At 35.4% G+C, this 22,795-nt stretch overlaps 1 protein-coding gene across 9 annotated transcripts in view; it reads left to right on the forward strand.

The window, feature by feature from the left end:
* The window catches only part of Tenm2 (teneurin transmembrane protein 2), a 1,173,780-nt gene that overhangs the window by 67,391 nt on the left and 1,083,594 nt on the right, over positions 1–22,795 (forward strand). For all 9 annotated transcript variants that reach the window (XM_063230744.1, XM_063230743.1, XM_063230746.1 and 6 more), the window contains exon 2: positions 19,582–19,694. The gene's annotated coding sequence lies outside the window, so the exon portion shown is untranslated. The remainder of the gene's footprint in view (positions 1–19,581; positions 19,695–22,795) is intronic.

The following is a 22,795-nucleotide window of genomic DNA, read 5'->3' on the forward strand; positions in this document are numbered from 1 at the left end:
TAATGAGGATCATCGTTGGTCCGGTTCTAGTATAAACACAGGTGGACATAGCAAGGGCCCTGGGATAAGCAGTCTGGAAGGATTAATTGGACAAGCTTCAGTGCTTGTAATTGAAGCCTGAGTGCAGTGTTCCATACACTCATGTTTTTTTCTAGTCTGGGAGGTGTAAGTTTGTCAGCCTGGAGGTGGTTTCAATTCAGGAGACATAGCTCAATCTTCGCTTGTCTAAAACATTGAATCAGCCAATATACAACCCACTGGCACTTTCCCCTCTGTGATCTCTCTGATTATCCATTTTCCCCCCACTACCCATGCAGTTTTCTCAAGGTGTATTTGTTCTCTTTTTGCAAGAGTTTACATGTGAACCTACCTAGGAGAGACTATATGAATTACTTTGAAAGGTTTATAGAAAGCTAACTTGGGACTGTTTTTCTTAGCACATCAGTTTATGTGATGGGGGGAGCAAAAGGCAAACTTTTGTTTGGATTCAAATGTCATCTTTGCCTGTACCACATTTATTTTTATTTCCTCTCTGACAAGGAATGTTAACTTTCCAGGAAAACTCAACTTCTCTTAGAGAACAGCCAAGCCAAACAATTTTTTTTAAGGTGTGATTTTCCTTGAGGCTGTGATTTTCTCATTTTGAGCAAATGGTGGGTTGGAAACATACACACACACACACACACACACACACACACACACACACACACCACATCCATATACATTTCCTTTGTGAGGACATCAACTTGAATTCTATTTTGGAGAATGCGGTTGCAGTATTGCCTTATCCTATGCCTCTCAGAAGACTATGTTGTAATACAAAGTTGTAAACTCTCTTTGTAATCTCTTTGGGTCAGATCCCTCGGGACTTGGGGAAGGTGTGAAAAGTTTAGCTTGCCTAGGACATATTCTAGAGAGATATTGTCCCTGAAAACATTTGCGTTGGAAGCTTCTTATATAGGTTTCCTGAAACAAAGTCAGTTTTTTTCTTTTCCTAAAAGGGAAATGTTTCTCCACTCAGGTAGGGAATTCTAAAAACAATCATGCTTACAATTTTGAAGTAATCAGCAAACCCAAGCAACTGATCTCACAGTTCTGCCTGTATTCCTTCCATACTGAACATCACATATAAACAATGTTTATTTTTCCATTCATTTAAAGTTTACACAAATTTCTGTATTCCCTTGGTATTGAAAGAAATATTTGTTCTCTTGAAGCTTTTTTTGTGCTTTTGAATTTAGGTAGACATATTCATAATCTGTTTATAATATGTTAAATGTGTTTGTATTTTATAGTGTCATCAACTGACATTTAAGCTCATTCATGCAATCCATCTATAATAATAAAACATAAAGCTCATTTAAAGATGATCTTCTTTTTTTATCCCAATCTTGCTTTTTCTTTTATAGTCACAAACTATATCAATGACAGTTATGAAGAAAATTAACAATGTAAGAAAAGTGGGAAATACTTTAAACATACAATAATTCTAACATTTATTATTAAGTGTCATCTTGAATTCTCCCCAATACTTTGGCTTTCGCTATTCCTTGAACTTTTACCATTAATGACTTTCGGGATCAAGAAAAAATAAAGGCTTGAAATGCCAACATCATATTGGAAGACAAATTTACATTTCATTCCCAACACTGTAATTTAATAAAAGTTGTATGGTGTTATGGGTGCTTAATTATGCTAGAAACAGGGCTTGAATTTAATAGTGCTTCACATACAGAGAGGATTTGGTGATACTTTATTTTAAATGGTCCTTTGAAAGAATGCTGGAGCATAGGATACACAAAGCGTGCCAGTTCTAAAAGACACTTTGGAAAATGATGATTTACTTAAATTGTATTTCATTTCTGCTAGAGGGAATAAACTCTCATGATTCACTTAGGTTGATTTAATATGCTAGGTTACTGGGTTAACAGGTATTGAAATATTTATTCCTCTTAGAATTGTAGCTATGTTAATGGTACCATAATATACATGGGCAATGTAAAGTTTATATTGTAAACCAACACATGAGATTTTGGATTTTTTCCCCAAAATAAGCAGTATTTTATTCCTGGGCACCCTTGGAAATGGTTTTTATTTTGTAATCACCTATTTAAGTCTTGTCATATCCAATGGATATGTTGATGAGATCTTTTCAAAGCTCAGGGAGAGTCATGTTATCTTCCTTTGCTTAAAATTATTCAGTGTCTCTTTCCCCAGTGTTGACTAAATCTAGTCTAAACTGCCACTTACAATTCGCCAGTCTGGCTCCTACCTACTTTGATTTGCATACTTGAGCCAAATTCCAGTCCTCAGTACAAGTCCATAATTGCAATGTTTTTTCTTCCTGCTGGTCCTTCTAGTCCAATCCTCTCTCTCCTCCAGTGACACCTGGTAAAGTTTCTCATCTTCAGGATGTGGCCATATGCTACCTTTTTCCCCACACAGAAGTATTTTCTCCAGCACTGACTTCTTCTATAATAATCTTTTTATGATACTTATAGTGAGACTTATGAAAAATTTACCTTCTTATTCACATGGCGTGAGGATGTATTAACTCTGTGAAATGCTTAATAACTACCAGTTAAAGGACCCTACATTTCATTGTACCTCCAGAGTACTCACAGGACATCCCCTTCATAACAAGTGCCGAGTCAAGGTTTGTGGGAGAAATAGTTTCACCTTGTGGGATGTTTGTACAGATTTATCTGATTTTAATGATGTTTTGAAAGAACTAACTTTAATTTGGTTAATTTTTTTTTTCTGATGCTGTTTTCAATGTCATTGGTTTTTGCTCTGATTTTCAATATTCCTTTACTTCTGTTTGTATTCAATTTCATTTGGCCTTTTTCCCCTGATTTCCTAAAATGGAAGTTTATGATTGGCTTTAGATTTTCTTTCCTAACATGCATGTTAAGTGCTACAAATATCCTTCTACATTCCCCATTGGCTGGCTCCCATAAACTTGAATAATTTATACCTTTCTTTGCATTTGGCTTAAAATATTTAAAAATTTCTCATTTGGCATCTTTTTATGATCTAGGTGTTACACAGAAATATTTTGGAATTTTCTGGCTGTCTTTATGGTATTGATATTACAATTGTTTTGGTTTGAGAGAAGGTGTATGATTTCTATCCTTTAAGTTTGTGGAGGTGGATTTCGTTGTGCAGAATGTGGTCTCTGTGGGTGACTGTCCCAAATGAACATGAGAACAATGTATAAGCTGGTCTCACTGGATGAGGTAACTTTTACATATCGTTTTTATCCAATAGAGTCATAGTGCTGTTGAGTTCTCCTCTGTCCCTGATTTTCTGGCTGCTGTATCGTCTGTTTCCAGTTCACTTTGACAGTCCTTTAATTGAAATATTTGAGCCATTGACTTTTAAAGAGGTTGTCCTTACATTGTATTACTGTCTACCATATTTGTTGCTTTCTATTAGTGTATTGTTATGACTGGCTTTAGATTTTCTTTCCTAACATGTATGTTGCTATCTATTGTTCTTTTTTTGTCTTCATATTCTGTGTCTTGTAGTTTTAATTGACATTTAATGCTATTCATCATCTCTCCTTTATTGAACAGTGTAGCGGTTGTGCTATTGTGTCTTTTCCTAGTGGTTGCCCCTAGAACTTGAAATGTTCTTTTACAATTAATCCAAGTTCATGTTTTAATAATATAGTGCTTCATGAGTAATACATCTACCTTATTTTAAAACAACAATAGCAGCAAAATATATTCAGTATTTAAACACAAGTGTACTTAGATATATACACATATACCTATGCATATATGTATACTTAAATGAATACATTGTTGGTATTATCATTTAAAAAAACTATTACATTACCTCCATCAATTAACAAATGAATGTTTCATTTATTTAGGATTTCTTTTATTTTCACTCATTCATATTTTGATATTTTTTTTCTTTTTTATGGAGACATTTTTTTCTGACTTAGGTCACTATCTGTCTCTCCAAAAAACTTACTTTGAGATTTCTTGCACAGTAGTTTTATGAGTACCAAGTTTCACAGTCTTTGTTTCTTTGTTCTGGGAGGTCTCTATTTCTCCAGAACTTTGAGAGGTATTTGGATATTTTCAGCATACCAAAGTCTTGGTTGGTAGGCTTATGTTTCTCAAAACTATGTATTTCATATCCATCTAGTCTGTCTTGCATGATTTTCTGAGAAGACGTAAATAGACCTTATCTTTGTGCCCTATTTATAACTTTTTATAAATACTTCACACCTTTTGAGATTATTTACATTCTTTTATGGTATTTACAATCAAACTCAAGACCTCATAAATACAATACAAATATTTAATCACAGAGCCACAGCTCTGGTCCTAAAATATTTATCTTTTAATTTTCTGAAATTTGAATATGTTTCAAATTTAATTGTATTTGTTTTGTATTCAACTTGCTTCTTTTCTCCTAATATTTCTAGATCTGTGACTTGGTATCTATATTAATTTAAGGAAATTTTCTCTCACTTTTTCTTCCATTATTGCTTCTAATCCTTTGTTTCTCCTTCTGGTACATACTTCACACATATTTTGAATTAGCTCCACAGTTCTTAGATACTCTGTTTTTCCACCTAGTGTCTGTTATCATTGGTTTTTAAGGAGAATGTTTCTATTGTCATATCATCACATTCAGATATTCTTTTCTTTAGCTGCGTCGTTTAGTAAGCCAATTAATGACATTCCCCGCTTCTGACATGCAGAGTGTTTTAGATCTCTAGCATTTTTTTTATTCTTCCTCAAACTGTGTACCTCTCTATTTACATTAGACCATCTGGTTTGCATGATGTCTATTTTCTTATGAAGCTCCTCAATCTATTGATCATAGATTTTTTTTTTTTTTCATAGCCTGGCCATTTAAAAACCCTTGCCATATCTGATTCTGATACCAATGCTTATTCAGTCTCTTGAATATGGTTTTATCTATCATAGCTTGTCATTTCGTTTTACAAAGGTGAACATGAGATATTGGGTAAAGAGAGCTGTGGTAAGCAGGCTTCTAATAATGTGGTGATATGATGCAAAAGAAAAGTATTTTATAATCCTACAATAAGTGCTGTGAACTTGAGCTCTGAACTTTACCTGAGCTTCATACTAGCTTAGCATTAGGAGCAAAAGGAACTACAGCTGGTGCTGATTCTTCGCCACCAGGGAGGGTTAGAGAAAGGGAGAGGTGACGTTTCTCTTCCCATAGGTATGTTACATTCGGATAAATCCTCAACAAGTGAGGCTCTGATAAAATAATTTCTCCTGAGGGCAGACCTTGTTGGAAACAGAATGTTGTGCTGTATTTCAAAATGTTTCCCTTTTCCCTTCCCCAGACAGAAGTACCAGGGGGTTGCTCTCTGTATCAGGAACTGCCAGAGCTCCTTGGGTGAAACTCACAAAATGTAGCAGCCCCTCTAAGACTGGGTCCCCATGGAGTCTCCAACTCCTCGAGCTGGCCACACTGAGCCTACAGCAGTTAGGCAGTTCTGTTCCTCACCCCCATGCTTGATCCATGGGGGTTTCTGTTCCAGTAAGTTACAGTCCTCTGTATTTTCCTTTTAAATTTTAGAGGCAGCAGTTTGCTTCACAATCTCACTTCTCTGACAAAAGAAGAGCTTTTGCTTAAGGTTCACATATTTTTTTTTTCACTTTGCTTAAGGTTCTACATCTTGTAAGTATGGAGAGGTAACTACTGAGCTCTTTACATGCTAGTACACAAAATAAAAGTTGGAGTCAGCTGTAAAGTTTTAAGTTCATTACTGAGGTCCCACAACTGTGTCCTTCAAGTAACAGGGATATTTTGTTTACTTTCAAACCTACACAAGACTTTCCAGCCTTCACAAAGTATTTAAGGCAGAGTTAAAAATAACCAAAACAAAAATCAGAATAAATAAAGATAAGAAATGGGAAAATTCAAATGACAATAGTATGATCTCCTATGGGAGGTATGTGCATGGTTTCTCTTCATTCCAGCTCTGGAAAGAAGATGTCAATCGATTGGACATTAGACTCTTTGAAAGTAGATACTGGGATTAAGTACAGATATTTTATAAATGTTTGTTAACTGACCAGCTGATTGATTCGTGTCTATGTTAAAGAGTCTAAGAACACTGACCAGCTTTGTCAAATATGATCACGTTTATAAATTCTGATAATTAAAATGCATTATAACAAAGATTTAAAAAACTATTAGCATTCTATGTAGTTGGTCCTTGCAAAAATAGAGCAGTATCTTACTTTCTAGACAGTTTAACACTGTTTAATGTTTGTTTTCTCAAATTGTGGCAGAGGTGACCAAGGTACCACCTTAGCAGCATGTTAAGCAAGCAAGCTTTTCTAAATATTCAAGGAATATGAAGAATCTGCCTAAATGACTACTGTTAAGTTTTTTGGACCTAACTAGTTAATACAAACAGTGCTAGCTAATTCTCTTATTCTAGTGACACCAAAAAATGTAATGGATTGTCTAAGGATATTGTGAACAAAAAGCGTTTGCAAACATATATTACATTATCTAAATATGAATATATGGCATGTGAGTCAAAAAGATATGATTGGAATTTCTTCATCATTAAAACATACAAAATTCTGTGAAAAAATGTTTGAGTTTGACTCTAATAAAATAATGATGGAAAATACGGGGGTACAAGTAATTCATAGCAAGTTGCTTTCAGAAGCTCTAATTCGCAGCCTCTCTTTGGAATTCCTAGTGTATTGGCCCACAGAGAGAATGTTAGCAAGTCTGATAACATTCTCACCCAACGCAATACCTATTTATACCATCCCGTAACTAATGCCAGTTAGAATTATACTGGATCGTAGTTAACAGTTTCTGCATGCAATGTTTCTACCACACTGTAAGTGAGGCAGTACATAAGTAATACACATTATCTTGCAGTCAATAGTGAATAATGTCCATATATACAAACATACATATACACATAGGTCCTGACCCAGGAGAAACCAGTGGTGACAGTGAGCACTAGCCACTCACGAAATCTGGCAGCCTGAAAGCTGGTGACAGATACTCAGTGCTTCAAAGTTTTAGGATTTTTTCCCCTGGAATTTTTAAAAATAAAAATATTGCCATTTAAGATTGGTTTCATGGGGCAATTTTTTCAAAGAACACATATTCCAAATATTGTAGAAATATGAAAAGATATCTTAAATATTAAGATTTTATTATATACATTTCGGTCCTGGTTTTATAATTAGATTTCCTTTACTACTTCTGCTGTACAGTGGCTGTTAACCAATGCTGTCCAACAGAAAAATAATTTCACGTGGAAATATAGTGTCCAATAAAAATACAAATATGAGATGTAATCATATATTCAAATTTTTGAGGAGCCATATTCAAAAGATAAAAACCAATGGAAAAGATTAATTGAATTACATTTTATTAAACCAATACATTGGTTTAATATATTATCAACATGTGACCAATATACAAATGATTAGTAACATAATTTATTTTCTTATTTGTGCATTGATTCTCTGAAATCCAGTGAGTATCTTTTACTTTCAATTTGAAACATAATGTGAATTAACCATATTTTTACTGTACAATGGCTACCATATGGACATAATAGACATAGGCTGATTCCAGTAGAATCACCTGTTTCCCTATTTTCTGTTAAAATTCAGATTCATTAACCCAGACTTACCGAATCAAAATATTTAAAAGAGGGCCGAGTGAGCTGAAATTTTAAAACTGTCCTGCTGATTCTTTATCATATTGACATTTAAGAACATCTTACTTTAAAAGGTATACACAATTTATCACCCTCACCCACCCACATTTACATACACATGCACAATTAATCCTGTTTTATCTTTTTTTCCCATCTCCCCATTTTTCAAGTAAACTTTAATGGGCACTACACATATACTTACTTCTTGACTTGTATCTTTGGTTGGAAAGCATTTCATTGTTTTTGTTTATATGAGTCGGATCCTAAAAACATCTGCTAAGAAAAGACAGTGTTTTGACCAGGCTCAGTCCTCATTAATCCTGAAGTTGGGCAGTTTCATTTTAATCAGTTGGTGGCTACTTCATGCATTTTGCAATGGCCACAGGTAATTTAACAGATTTAGTTTATTAGACTCCCTTTTTAAAAGGAAAATGTTTTTAGTCACTTCTATGCAGAACGCTCGGTAGAACCTTACTCAGTACTTACTGAATTTATTTGGAACACCCAAAGAAATCGTAAGGATAACTGTAATATTTTTTTTCTCTCAGGAACAATTGATTATCACATCTATAGAAGTGACAAATGGTAATGAAAGTGAAAGAACAAAATAAAAAATATTGTCTCAAATGGACCTCTCAATCATTCCTTGGGAGGCAGGTGACTTTTTACACACTTCCTATTGGTAATGTGTATACAAACTGAACTCTTGTGTAAAAAGTGTTTACTTTTGCACCAAAAACAGTAACACAGACACTGTGTTTCAATTAAAAGGAACCCTGGAGCAAAACTGTGTTACAGTCAGGGCCAGAAGCAGAGTGCATCATTATCTTGTAGGCACTGCAGCCCAGATAATGAACAGCCAAGGAGACCGGACAATGGAAGGTGAAGTGCGACTCGTCATGAAACTGTCAATAGAATCTTAGCTCACTTTCCATTAAGGGCACTATGAAATTGCAGGGATGTGCTCTGCAGCTTGGGGAAAAGCTAAAATAAAAGTGGCTTGATAACACTCAGTATTTTAAGCCTGATTTAAAATTTGCCATTGTTACCCAAACCTTAAAGCAGTAACTTGAAAGCTTAGTTCCTTTTCATTCTGAGTCGCCTGTTTGGGTTTACCCTCTATAGATTTGACCTTGAAACAGAAATTTCTCCAGTGTTTCTTTCTTTTAGGAGATTGTTGTTGTTGTTGTTGTTTTCTTCTTCTTTTCTTATTGTGAAATGGAAATTTTAAACATTGAATGAGATGTAGATTTCTGTCCTCCATAGGTAATAGGGACATTGCATAATTCTAATGAGAGAGGAGGTGAACATGGATTGGGTTTAGGTAATGATACATTGATACTAAGCTGAATTGCTGTGAAGTATCCCCAGTGGTAAAAGAGAAATAGTAGATGAGTCAAAAGGAAGATAAAAAGAATCGTGTTGGATTTCAAAGGAAAAATTCATTGTATGTCTAGGAAGATACATTGAAAAAAATCCTTACTAGAAATCAAAGAATAAAAGATTTTTAAGTTTTTATTGAGTATCTCTATCTGAGAAGTTTGGCACCAAAATGTGCTTTATGTTGTGGAGTGTTTTGTTTTGTTTTCTATTTTGAAACATTTGTATATACATAGCAAGATAGCTTTTGAGTGAGGCTTTAAACATGGAATTCATTTATGGTATATTTATGCCTTGTACACAGAGCCTAAAGGAAAACTTAACAACATAGTGCATGAGACCAAATTTTGTGGTGTAGAATTTTCTAGTTATGTGATCATGTCAGCGAGAACCTCAGATTTTGGAGAATTTGAAGGTATCAGATTAGATATGCTCATTCTGTGTGTCTATTGTCAGTTCCGCCCATTCAAAATATACTGAAAAACAACTTCAGTCCAGGTGCTGCTCTGGGTCCTTGGGACTGATGAAGGACACCAGCAAGGCCTTTGTTTTAGTGTAAGGAAATAGATGACAGATACATTAAAGATTAAGAAAACAGTTTCAAATAGCAATGAGTTCAATGAAGAAAACAGAACAGTGGTGGAAGAATGGCTGGAGATCCAAGCAGCTACTCAACATGAGCAGCTCTGAACAGAAAATATTTTCATCACAGAGAGAGAGTAAGCTAAAGGTAGACGTGAGGATGGAGACACTACACTCTTTCTAAATTCTTCCTCATGATTAGATTCAATCTTGTTTGCTTAAAAAAGTCAGTGTTCTTCCTACAGAGGGATGTTGAGAGTTTTAGCCACAGGTCTGTTGGTTTCTTCTCCAATTTTCTGAATATGCCCAATTGTTGGATAATTTGCATGTTTCCAGAAAAGATTTCAAGTCTTCTTCACGCTCTCTAGTTTTTGAATAGAAATCTCTCTGTCCTCATCATGTTAGGCATCCTTAACCCTGTTGCTAGAGTTATCTCTTGACTATTCAGAGATAAAGCTGATCTGTAGATCCATGTGTACTAAATACCTTGTGCTAGGCACAGATTAGAAGCACTGCTAAATTCTCCAGCAGAAAAAATAATACACACGGCCCCTCAGCCAAGCTGCTAAGTTTAGTTCTCATGAATAGTTCTAGAAACTGCCAAGTTCAAGGTCTAAGTTTGGATTCAAAAGTATTAAAAGGGAATTTTTAAAGTTCCTAGACCTCAGCCTGGGAGCCTCTCATTCAGTGGATCTGGAATGATATCTGAACATCTGATTGGTTCCGGGTTATCTGAAGAACTCTTACCAGTATACAATTTTCCTGAAAGCATAACAAGGGGCACAGGGTTTCCTTTACTGTAGTTAATTAACTAATTTACCTTTTCCATCTGTGGTGTATTTGAGTTAGAGCCAGTCATCAACATTTTTCTTATTATGCTGAAGATGTAGCAGATAATGTGAAGGTAACTTTTTTGTTGATGAAATTCAAAATCCAGAAGGCAAATGTAGTGTGATACCGGTCTTCTTGAAACATGTGCAAAATCTGCCCATCTTTACCAAGTTCCCATCCTGACAATGAAATGAGTTCTCTAATAGGCAAAAAGTTACACAAATTGAAACATATTGAATAGCTTCTCTGCTCACACACTGAAAGCTTTGGATACTTATGATTTTAGATGAGAATTCAACTTTTTCCCCCTATTAAATGCCAGCCGGGTGAGTTGCATTAATGACTGTGGTTATGTTTGAATGTAAATGGGTGACATCTGGCGATATCAGGAGATCAAACGTTGGGAGTCTGCGTGATGACTCTCATCTGTTTGTCACCCAGCAGGTGTAATAGATGGCAGGCATGTGGGCTCTTTGCCCAAGTTGATGTACAGACCCAAGCTAGTGATGGGAGAAGAAGTTTCCTCTGCACTTTTGAAGAATCACAGCTTAGGATGGCAATGTGGGGGGCCGGGAGAGAGCTGGACAGGTGGAGTGGATATTTTCCATGGAACTGATTCCTTTAGCAAAATCGCCGTTTCTAGCCTACAGGCATTTTCCTTGTCCCGTTTCAACAAACTTCCATAGGCCAATTTGTTATTCAAAAATTGATGGAAAATGTACGTTAAAGTGAAAAGGGTACATTGTGCAGAAAAGGGAAACAGCTTGTAAGCATATCATTATGCATGAGCCATGGGGTCCGCAGATGGTACTGCGACTCAGAAACGAGAGTGCTGCCAAGAGCCAAACTCTAAATACATTTAAATCACATATCTTTACTTAAAAATGGAGTATTTTGGAAGGAAAAGCAGATGATATTTAAGTACACAAGTGGTATTCTTTTGTTCCTCATATAATAGAGCCCTTTACAAAAGTCGTTGCCTTCTGAGTGTGCAGTAAGCCTTTGATTCCTTAAATTCCCCAGCGGATTTAGTTGCAGCGCATGGCTCAGTTCTTAATAGGATTAACCATTGAGGTAGTACCTGGCTACGTGCAGAACTCTTGAAGTATCCTTACGGTTATTGAAAATTAAAGGATTTGTTGTGATTACTATGTTCAATGCTAAAAGCAAACCTTTGTTTTCGCCTTAGAAATAGTAACGAAAAATTATCATGACATATGGGCTTCTTATTTTAATTGAAAATAAATTTAGTTCTTAGACTGTTCCAATCTGTTAATTAATTAGGGGGAAGGTAGCGAAAGGGATGAAAGCATTTGTTTGCTGCTTAATATAATGATTTTCTGGCAATATTTTTTAACATAGCACTCATGCTGATTTCTTATTTCAAGTGTGGTTATATTTACTCTTAACAGAGAATTTATAATTTAAAGGGTACAGTTCATGTGGGTGAGAGTAACAGTAAATAATCAGGTCTTTTTTATTTCTTCTGTTAAAAAGAACTTCCATCATTTTTTAGCATCTCATACAATGAGTATTTTAGCTTTGAAATTGATTTTGAATGTCTTTCTAATTTTTATTGATGCTATTAGATCTGACAACAATGCAATTAAAATAAGCACTGTTTGTATTTAAAAATTTAGAACATAACCTTTTATTTTAATATTCTAACAGCTTGATTTGTTTAATGATTGTACTTTTTAGAAAATCCCAAAGTATAATTATATCTATATGACATTTGGTATATGAGATCTTTAATTTTCAAAATATTGCAAACACATGTTATTTCCACATTTCTTTACCCCTTCTTCACTCTCTTTTTTGTGGAATATTCAACATAAAATAAATGTTTTCCAATTCTAGTGGCCTGTATTGAGCTGGTGTGTGTATGTGTAAGAGAGATGATGTCTGTGTGCGTGCGTGTGTGTGTGTGTGTGTGTGTGTGTGTGTGCATAAACATATGGGTGGGTGAGGGGTGAATAGGGGAGAAATGTAAGTTATTTTTTAGAAATACAATTTCATTTTTTGACAATTACAAGTAAAAGATAGTGATGACTAATTATGTGTTGATAAATAAAAGCACAGGGGGAGTTACTATTCATGCACAAATAGAAATCAATTTTGGTTATTAGTAAATTGTTCATTTCAAACCAATGGCTAATAAAGCCAATCAAGGTGCTTTAAAAAATTTGTACACAAACTGGATAACTTTATCAATTCTATTGTGTGAAAAAATTTGTCCCTAATTTCTCCTGTGAAGTTTTTGTACATCAGCACTAGCGTATATCTGTGTACTACAAATCAAATTATTTATAAGCTAAATGTCCTGCGCTTTTTTACCCTTACTTTTTTTCTATCCTTGTAGTTTTCTTGCTATCCATGGGATGCTATAGTTATTCTATATTCTATGGCCATTCTGTCGTGCTATATGATACCCCCAGGGTTGAGTGTTTGTTGATATACAATTTTAGATAGTCTACTCACTTGATAACTTCTTCATATGTTCATTTGAATGTAAGTGGTATGAATACAGGGCATGGGGTGTGGGGAATGGGTTTATTTGTTTCCATATCAGGGATGGATATAATAAGCAACTAGGAGCTCTTCAAGAAATATCGTGGGCACTGCTTTGAGAGGATAACAATTAAGTGGTTTACTCTTTGGCAGAGCTTAAATATGATAATTACTATATTACAAAACAAAAGAGTAGGCTGGGGCTTCCATAACCAAAGGTCAAACTCTTTGATTTAAAAAGTATTCTTCCATTGGTGAGTTCCTGATCTGCCCACATTTATGGTAATTTTATGAATCTCTATATGTTTCAATAAGAAATGTTCTAGAATGTTCCAGTGCAAATGAAATCCCAAGAAATATCTCACAGAAAGTTTATTTTATTTTTATTAGTGATTTCAAATTTTTTGAAAATGACCTGTGTACAGTTTTCAAAGTAAAGATAGTAATTGAGAGGTTCACAGTTTCTGGTAGCAAATTCAGGTTTTCACCTATACAAACTTTTCAGAAATGGTATATTTTTTCCTTCTAAAGTTTTTTAGTAAGTAAAAAGTCCTTATATGATCTAGTACTCATTTGATTGCACTTTAGGCCTCTATCTGAGTACTATTTTATATACTTTAGCAAAATCAAATGAACCTCAACTATCTATGAATTAATTATAATTAGTAACTGATTTGATGTTTTCTTTTGCCCTCCTTTTTATATGTATCCTCTGAAACAAACATTATTCTAGGCATGCAATACACAATTATTAGTTCAAGTTGAAGTGATTCTGTATAAAATTGGCCTCATATTTATTCATTCAGAAAATGAGCAGAGAGAGACTGCATATTTTATAAAACTCCAGCAATTTCTCTATCAGATAGCCCTTAAGCAAAATAAGATTTGACCCTTTCAAAATTGCTTAATGAATTGATATTACACAGAGTATCTTTATAAACTTCTGGAGATTCTTTTCCCTTTTTCTTCAGCTATTGAACATAAGCTCTGGATCACAGGCCTTATATTTAAATGTTGAAAATATGGTTGTGTTTTGCTGGGTGCATCAGCATGTTAGAAGCCATGTATTCTAAGCAAAACTATGCCAGCATCTGATAGATTATTGCGGAAATTTCTATATGAAAGAGCATGAGTTAGATTAATTGAAATGCTATTTTAAGGAGTATAGACTCCAAGATTCCTTGTAACAAGAACAAGGGACCTCTTTGGCTGGTTTATTTTGAAGAAAATAAAACATATTATTTAAACCGTTAGATAAAACTCTTGAATGCACTCTAAATATGCCTTGTCACTGCTATTTGGGTGTTCATAATTTCTTTGTGATGTCAGGGCCACCAAAGATGGTACTGTGCTCATTAACCTCTGACACATATTTGAGAGTTCTCTGGTCTATTTGTCACAAAGACTATGGGCTTTCAGATCCTGAGGGTTCTTTAGTGGTTCTGGGGCTTCCAGATATTTTGAAATTTATTCCTTCAGCTTCCTCCATCTAGATCCAACTTAGGTAGCTTGGCGATATCAGTGCATTTCAAAAGCACTTGTAATGAGGCCACTCTTGCACAATCATACAGGTTTGCAAGTGGAGAAAATAAAATGTCCAATCTCTGGCTTCTGTTGGAGGCTAAGGACTACGTTCAAGAGTCCAGTGGTAGATTCTGCATTGCATACAGGCCAAACACTGACCTCACAATAAGGGGCACAATAAAGGAGTTGTATTGAACAGCATCTCTTGAGTAGAGAAATTTTGTTTGGTCATGAAGCCACGTCATGTCTTAAGTTACTTGTATATAATAGAATCATCATTGCTAAATATTCATGTACATTTCTGATGTATGTCACTAGACTGCAAAATTTCAGGGTGTAGGTTACAGCTTATACCTAACTACACAGTGCTGAGCACCTGATACAGCAGCTTAAACACTATTATTGCATGGCTCCAAGTTTTGAAACTCTATGAATATGCAAGATTGTTTCTTTGTTCACCACCAGCATGGCCTGGGAAAGGGCTGTCTGATAGAAACATGAAGCTTACTGTGTGTGTTATTTTAAATTTTCTGACAGGCACATTAAAAATAGTAAAAAGAAAACTAGTGAAATTGTCTCAGTGTATTTTATTTAACCCAATATAATACAGCAAATTTATCTTTTCAGTTTGCAAACAAAAGTAAAAATGTTATTGAGTATTTTATTGCATTTTTGTGCTATGTGAAATCAAGTGTGTGTTTTACCCTTGTAGTGGACGTCACTGCAGACTAATTGTGTTTCAGTAGCTGCATGAGACTGATGATTTCTGCGTCACACAGCACAGAACCACAGCTTGAAACGACATTTAATACATAACTATCACACAATTAAATATTTGTTGCATAAATGAATGAATGGTATTCATTGACAGATTTTAGTGTATTTAAATCAAATAACAATTTTTTTGCAGGCTAACATTATTTTATAGCAAGCCTAACTACTTGTTATAGACTTTCCTTATTAAGCAACAGAGATCTTTTATTTTTGACTTAGAATACTCCTTTTTTGAAAAAGTCTAAAATTCCTAAGCTGCTAGATGAGTACAAAAATGCAAAACGGCATGAGTATTATGAAATTCATTCATTTGAACTTGCTGTTTCATTTTCTTCTGTGTCTGAAATAAAACTCATGCTCATATTTTTATGCCTATGAAATCTTTGTTTTAATTCATTAGAAAAAATTCAATTAATTTGCATTTACTAATCTCCTATTCCTTACACCGGAATATCATTCTCTTTACATCTGAAGGGAACATTGTTAATATTTCTTTTAAGCCTATAAACTTAATTTCTATTAAGGGAACTGGTAGTTTGAATGAAGATAACAACATTTTGCAAGTTTTATTCCTATCGTGTGGCTTTTTGTAGGTTTTTCCTTATCATTTCCATTTGTGGCATTTGTATAAAATATGGAGCCTGATGTTTGCTTATTTGTTCTGATTTAGATGCTTAATGGTGGAAAAATCCATCTAGAAATATGGACTGAAACATTACTAAATTATTCCCCAAATGTCAATAATGTTTAATTATTTAAAATTACTTATTTTATAAGACTTTTAAATAGGATATTTAAATTTCTTAAATTTCCTACAATTCTAAGTGGAAAATTAAAATAATTTGGTTGAATCATAAGTGATCCCAGATTAATTGCCATCAGTAATCTAGAAAGTACATCTGTATTAGATTAAAGGCTTTGGAATAAAAATCAATGCATAACATTGTCCTATTTCTCCACAATTTTCTTTGTAACAGATGCATTTATTTATAGAGATGTTCACAAAATGCTGCATGCAATGCAAGCAGTGGTTACCACTGGCTGATTTAGTTTTGAATGACTTTCACTTTCTTTTATTTAACAGAACCATTTAGATTTTTACACAATGAGGTCATAAAAATATGCAAAAATAATTTTGAATATATAGATCAAATCAATTGTTGTTACACAAAATCCTGTGGATAAAATGTAACAAGTTGCTGTTTGGTTAAAAATGAGTTTTAGGTTAGGTTAGCTTTACTATTTAATTAATAAGGTATTTAATTTTATTCAGTGATAAGCTTTATCTCATGTAGATCAATGTGTATAAAAATCAAGTAAACAGCACCACTCAGCACATGTCTGGGCTTAAAGCCTGTGAAATTTGTTATTGGACATTGGATGAGCGAATTATACTGGTCAAAATTTGTATCGTTTATTCATTTGACTTCTATTCACAATGCATAGAACAAAACAGGGTGAGAGTTCAGAAATTAGAGTTTCTGTTTCACTGATGAAATTAGTAATTCTGTTTGACTGATGAAAGTAAGCAATAGTAGCTCTAATGCCAAGCCTCGTATTCAGTGCATTATCTGTATAATCTTTACAACAATTCCGTGAGTTTCAGATTGGCATTATCTGTATCTTTCCTTGAAAGAACCTAGGGGACATGGAGGAAGATAACTTGCCTGCGATCACATGGCGATGAAGGTTTCTGTCAAGTCTTAAAGCCAGGCAGTTGGACTGGTGGCTCCGGTGATTTTGTCACGATATTCTGTGGAATACACTGCCCATCCTCATGGGGCCAGTTTTTGTTTCATGTTCTGGCAGCAGGTTTTTAAATTTATCATTAATGTTACATGAAATAACAAAGAAAGCCACATTTTTCTGTGCCTAAAATTGACAGTTTTCTTGTTACGGTGCCATGATTATGGAAAGTTCTTAGCTTGTCTTTGGAATAAACGAGTGGTCTAATTGAAACAAGTGTCTGACCCAGCCGCAGGCTCCTTGGCAGGCAGTACTCTGATGAGGTTCAGAGAGGGCCCCTGGCTGCACAGCGCCTCTGTGGGAGGCACAAAGGCCCTGCAGGCTTCTACCCTGCAGCTTTCATTTTATGAGTTTGTACTATGCTTAATTGCCAAAATAATTCTTTTATTCTACCCATTGGTGAGTCTTCTAGAAAATATTCTTCCAGCGTTATTTAGTAATACAATTGTTAAATTGTGGCTCTTAATAGTATTTGAAACTAATATTCGGGAGAGATTAAAGGATCAAAACTGCACAAACGAGTAAACAGACTTGATTATAAGGATCCCTAATTATTGCAAGGTAGGGTGTAATTAAGTGCCAAAGTTGCACGATATAAAGACAATAAAGGCTGAAGAGTTTCTTAAGAAGAAATCAAAGAACTACATTGCTTTTCTGGGCTTTGATGGCCACCTTGAAAACTTAGAAAATATAACAAAATGAAAACAAAGCAGATTTCCACAAGGTCTATAATTATGTCCTGTCAATTTGTCTTTAAAACTATATAGTCTTCATTAAACAATTCTATACTTATCATTTCCTTATAATTACATTACCAAGGCACTATACGAAGGAAGGTAGCTTAGCCAGGAAGGCAGAAGTGGTAATTAACATTTGTTGTGTGCCTGAGTGAACCAGAAGCACTTTCTGTTGTGTTACTGTATTTCCTATAGGAAGTCTCTTGGTTCCACTTCACAGATGAGAAGCTGCTTCAGAAACCTCCAACAGAAAAGTGCTGATGGGTGACAGAGCCACAGGTCCAAACCAAGTCTGAAAATATGTATTCTACTACATTTTTAAGCTTTCTTTCAGGAAGATCAGTGTTCCAGTGCTCAATATTTTTATTCCACAGCATCAGGAGATTCTGTGGAGTGCCGAGTTGTAAGGGACAATGTAGTCATTAGTCTGAAAATACTGCTTGGCCGTGTGAGAAAGGTGTCCAGAAATGTGGTATTTGACATGGCTCAAGATGGTCTGGGCTCATCTAGCGGCTGTCCAGTTCATCATAGAGATGTTTCCTGCCTGGGAAAGGCTGAATGTGAGGGACCCCCTCTATTTATATATCAAGATACACAATTAGTGTCCAAGAAAAAAATGACTTGAGCAGAACTGTAAAAGAGAGCTATTTATTTTCAGTGCTTGTCAGTTCTTTTTGCTCATACTTTCTTCCCTTTCTTCTTTGTTTAAATCTGGTGCTTGAATCACTCCCTTTCTGGATTTAAGGAATTGCCTTTTCACGTTCTTAGTGTCCCAAATCTATTGCCCGAGAAGAAGGAACCCAGTGAATTATACTTGTCTTAGTGTAGACTCCTTTAATGAACAGGTAGCCTTTTGTGGTGAAGGGGGAGGAATTTGCATTTTCCAGAAAAGTTGCTCATTCAGAGATGAATCCGACTCTTTTTTTTTTTTTTTTTTTGTGCGTCTTTCCTTTTTATTGGTCCCGGGGATCAAACTCACAACTGCCTGCTTGCAAGGCAGGCGCTTATGCTGCTGAGCTAAATTCCCAGCTCCAGTTCGACTCTCTTGATGAAGTTTCAGATATGTGGCATTGCTGTGACAGTAACAGTGACCTTGATGGCTAATGTGTGTGGGAAGGACCTGTGTTCCAGGCACCTTGTTAAGCACAATTTGGTGGTTTTTACAATTTAATCTTCAAGACATTTCTGTAACATAAGGGCATGAATTTTTCTACTTTTAGATGATGAATAGTTACTTTGTTTTCTCAGAGCAATATACTTTGGGGCCAGTGAGACATTGCTCTTATATTATATATTTCTATAAACTATTGTCAGTGGTACTAACTAGCAAATATTTTAATGTAAATATCAGTAAAATGAGGTTCAAATTGCATGAGTAATCAAAGGTAGATGAAATAAATTATTTTTAAGTATGAATAAAAAACCATTTAATCTATGTATTCCTAGGAAGGTACATTCCAACTATTCGCCCGTTCTAACCCTGTGTATTTCAGTGCTTATATTATAAACAAGGTCCGCGTTGAAGGATAGCATGTATATGATAATAACATTGTAATGATTTTATACCCAAATATCAATAGTGTGTCATAGTCAAATTGACTGAAGTAATTTGTATGTTTATATCCTCATTTAAATTCCTCTGTTAAAAATATTCTAAGGAGTTAAGCTTTGTAGTTTAGCTCACTTAGCTTCTATTTTCAAATTTTCTTTATTTTAGAGATGTTAAGCTTCTTTTATTTATGTGCTTTTGTGCTTGTTTGAATCTTATCTATTTTTCCAATTTCATTTCAACAGTAGCGTCAAGCTTTTTGCTGCTTGAGCAGTCTGGAACTTGCCTCTTCCCTTGGCTTTGCTGTGAAGTACCCTTAGAAAGCTCGGTGAATCGTACATCGAAGCTCTGCCTTTCGGTGAGTGAAATTACAGCTATGATTTTGTGCTTTGCTCTGCCTCAAGTTGTGCTCACATTGTTGACCCAAGATTTGTATGGTGTACATGATAGAACTTTTCCAGATGCGTAAGGAAGCTGTTTTTTCCTTACAGACAAAAGCAATTTGTCCTGATAGTGTCTGTCTCTGAGGTCTATTATCATTCTTCCTCCTACCCAGTTGACTAACTATAATTCTTAGCCACACATCTGCCTCTTCTCTACTTGGATGGATTCTCTGTGATCATATTCTTATCTCCATCTTAACCAAATAATTTCACCACTACACTTTTCTGAGTTATTTTTAATACATGGAAATAAAATGTGACAGTGGTGATTACCTGCATCACACTGTAGACTACAAAAATTTTTGAATGGCTAAAATTTGCTTAGTCTATTGCATTGTTGTTAATCTATACAGGCCATGTGGTAGATAGCAAAAGGAAAGCACCAGCCCTCTCTTAAGCTCATAGTTCAATCTCTTGTGCTTTTGTTGTTCCTGAGCTGACAGTCTCAGTATTCTGCATGTTATTGAGGTCTATGTGTCAAATGTTTGCCTAGGGCTTTTTCTTAGGACATCTGCAACCATTTCCTTCTAGTCCTTTTTTAAAAACATATTTATCCATCAATTTAAAGGATATTGATTTAATTCAATTTTTAATGTTAAGGATCAAGCCTAGGGCGTTACACATGTTGGACAAGAACTTTGTCACTAAGCTATACCCTCAGCCTTCTTTTGCTTTTTAGATCTTTCTTTTTTATTTTATCAAATCCATTCAAGAGGGCCCACTTCAGGATGGAACAATTAGCAGATTCTCTAGGGAGCCTTAATGTACTATGCAATTCTGATTTGGAGATGGAATATCCAGTTTAGCTATAATATCAGTTATTGCATAAATTTCATCATTTGAATATGTATAGAGACTTTGGATAAGGATGAGGTGTGGGAAACAGTATTAAAAACTTTCAGAGTCAACAAATAAATGGCAAGTATGTTTGGATTTTATCCTGTTTGTCTTGCTTAAATTTTTATTGCTAACAGTATTTTTCTGTGAAAATGAGACATTGGATAAAGAAGAGATCTTGGGTGGCCTACAGAGAAGAAATAGATTTAAGGCCAAAGGTGATGGTATGATTGCCCTCAAAAAGGAGGAGGGCATAAAACAATACTTACTTAGGTTGGTTGGAGCAGTCAGTTTAGAAAGTACACATGGAGAGGATTATACAGTGCCTGAATGGGAATCTCTGGAGGCTGCACTGACAGCTAAATTAGATAATGCAGTGAAGTACATGCTCCGTCCTTAGGTATACAGTCAGGGATGAATGAAAGTTAATAGCAATTCTAGCTGCTGGCAAACCAACTTGTTTGAAATTTGCTGCTCTTCCATGGCTAGTTTTCTACATTTTTTTCTTTATTTCTTTTCTTTTACTTTTTTGGATTTGTGACCTACCCCACGAGAACTTACTGGAGGAGTAATAAAAAATCTGTTTGGCTTTTTATTATGCTTTCATTCCTAGAAAGGTATTCTATTTAAGAGAAAAAAAAAAATGTTTAGCCTGCCTTGACTTTCTCTATTGGCCATGGTGAGAGTTTCACCATGCAGGCTGCCCTGGAGTTCACAGTACAGCCCAGCTGACCTCAAACTCAGGAACCCCTCCTGTAGCCTCTGATATGGTAGGGCTACCACCATGGCTGACCCTGTTCTAATATCTGGATGAGATAGAAGTTGTTTGTGCAGCTTGATTTAATTAGATGTCCTCTCTGGCTTCCAAGTGGCTAAGTATAGATTAGTTACCATTCTTTCTAAGAAACATCCCCTGATTCCCCTTTCTGTGGCATAAGCTTGTGTCTCTCTTTGCTTTTATTCTTATGGAAATACAACCAAGCACTTAGGAAATCCATTACACATGAAGAGTTGTCAGTTTTGGAGGAAATAGGAGGGCGTATGGTGAAACAGACCTAAGACTCTGGCATGTCCTATGCTAGCCCATCTGTCCTCTCTCCGCAAGAACACACCAGAAAACTACAGGGTGAGAAACAGTGAGCTTGGAGGGGTAGGACCTGGAAGAACGGTGCCTGCTACGGAAACACAGGCATTTTTGACTTTGTTAGTATCTAATAATTATTCTGTTTTTGTTCTTCTCTTTAAATTGTTGTCTTTATATCATACTGAATTTATTCTTCTGACTCAATTTTCTGGTAAAAAGTGACAGAACTGTTTTGAGGTACATGATGGTCAAAGAGATAAGTAGGTGGAGTAAGTGAGGATGACAAGGATTAGCACATGGATTTGGTGTGAGAGACAAAAGTTTGCAGAGCTTGGGGCACTTCGGGAGAAGCACAACATGGCTCAGTTTCCATGCTAGAAGACAAAAGCATGTACACTATGGTTGTTCCAAGTTGTTTTACTGTAAGTTGCCTGAGACACAGACCTGCAAATTCATTCACTTTCTCAGAGCTTTCCTTTTTTGTTGCCATCATTTGCTTAGAGCAATATTTTTTATCATTTACGATTGCAACCAGAAAATACTTTGAATTTTGGCTATGTAACAAACCAGTCAGTGAGGCAGGCTTGGCTTGCCAAAAGCTACTAACATCACATAGGAGAAGTTCTCCATGCTCTCTGGCTTTATGTTTCACATTCCACCGAGCTTGTTTCAAGACTTACCCAACTATTTTGAAAAGGACTCTGGAGGCTTCTGCCCTCTGCCGTTCACTTCGAATGTCACTTTGATTCCTGGTAGAATGAATGAGAAACTTTGCCAGGCGAAAGGGAACCTTACAACCCTGCTTTATTGTGTGTCCAACTCCTCAGCTCCTGCTCAGCTCAGCGCTGGCGTTTTCTTTTTGTGCTGCAGCTCCTCATGCTTGAGTTTTAAATGCAGCATCCTCTTTGCTCTTATGAAGCAAAAATTCAAAGGTGTACAGTCTTTCCAGCCAGAGATTACCTTAAACAGTTCCTGGCAGCTTCTGCTTTACTGAAAGCAGTGTATAATACAACTGTTACTCCATATTGGATTCATAGGGCACATTAAATTTAAGTATAAATCATTATCACTCTGGGCTGTCATACTTGTTTTCCA

The sequence above is a fragment of the Cavia porcellus genome, unplaced genomic scaffold (genome assembly GCF_034190915.1).
Source record: "Cavia porcellus strain 051 isolate PalLab524CR breed Dunkin Hartley unplaced genomic scaffold, mCavPor4.1 scaffold_19, whole genome shotgun sequence".
NCBI lineage: Eukaryota > Metazoa > Chordata > Mammalia > Rodentia > Caviidae > Cavia > Cavia porcellus.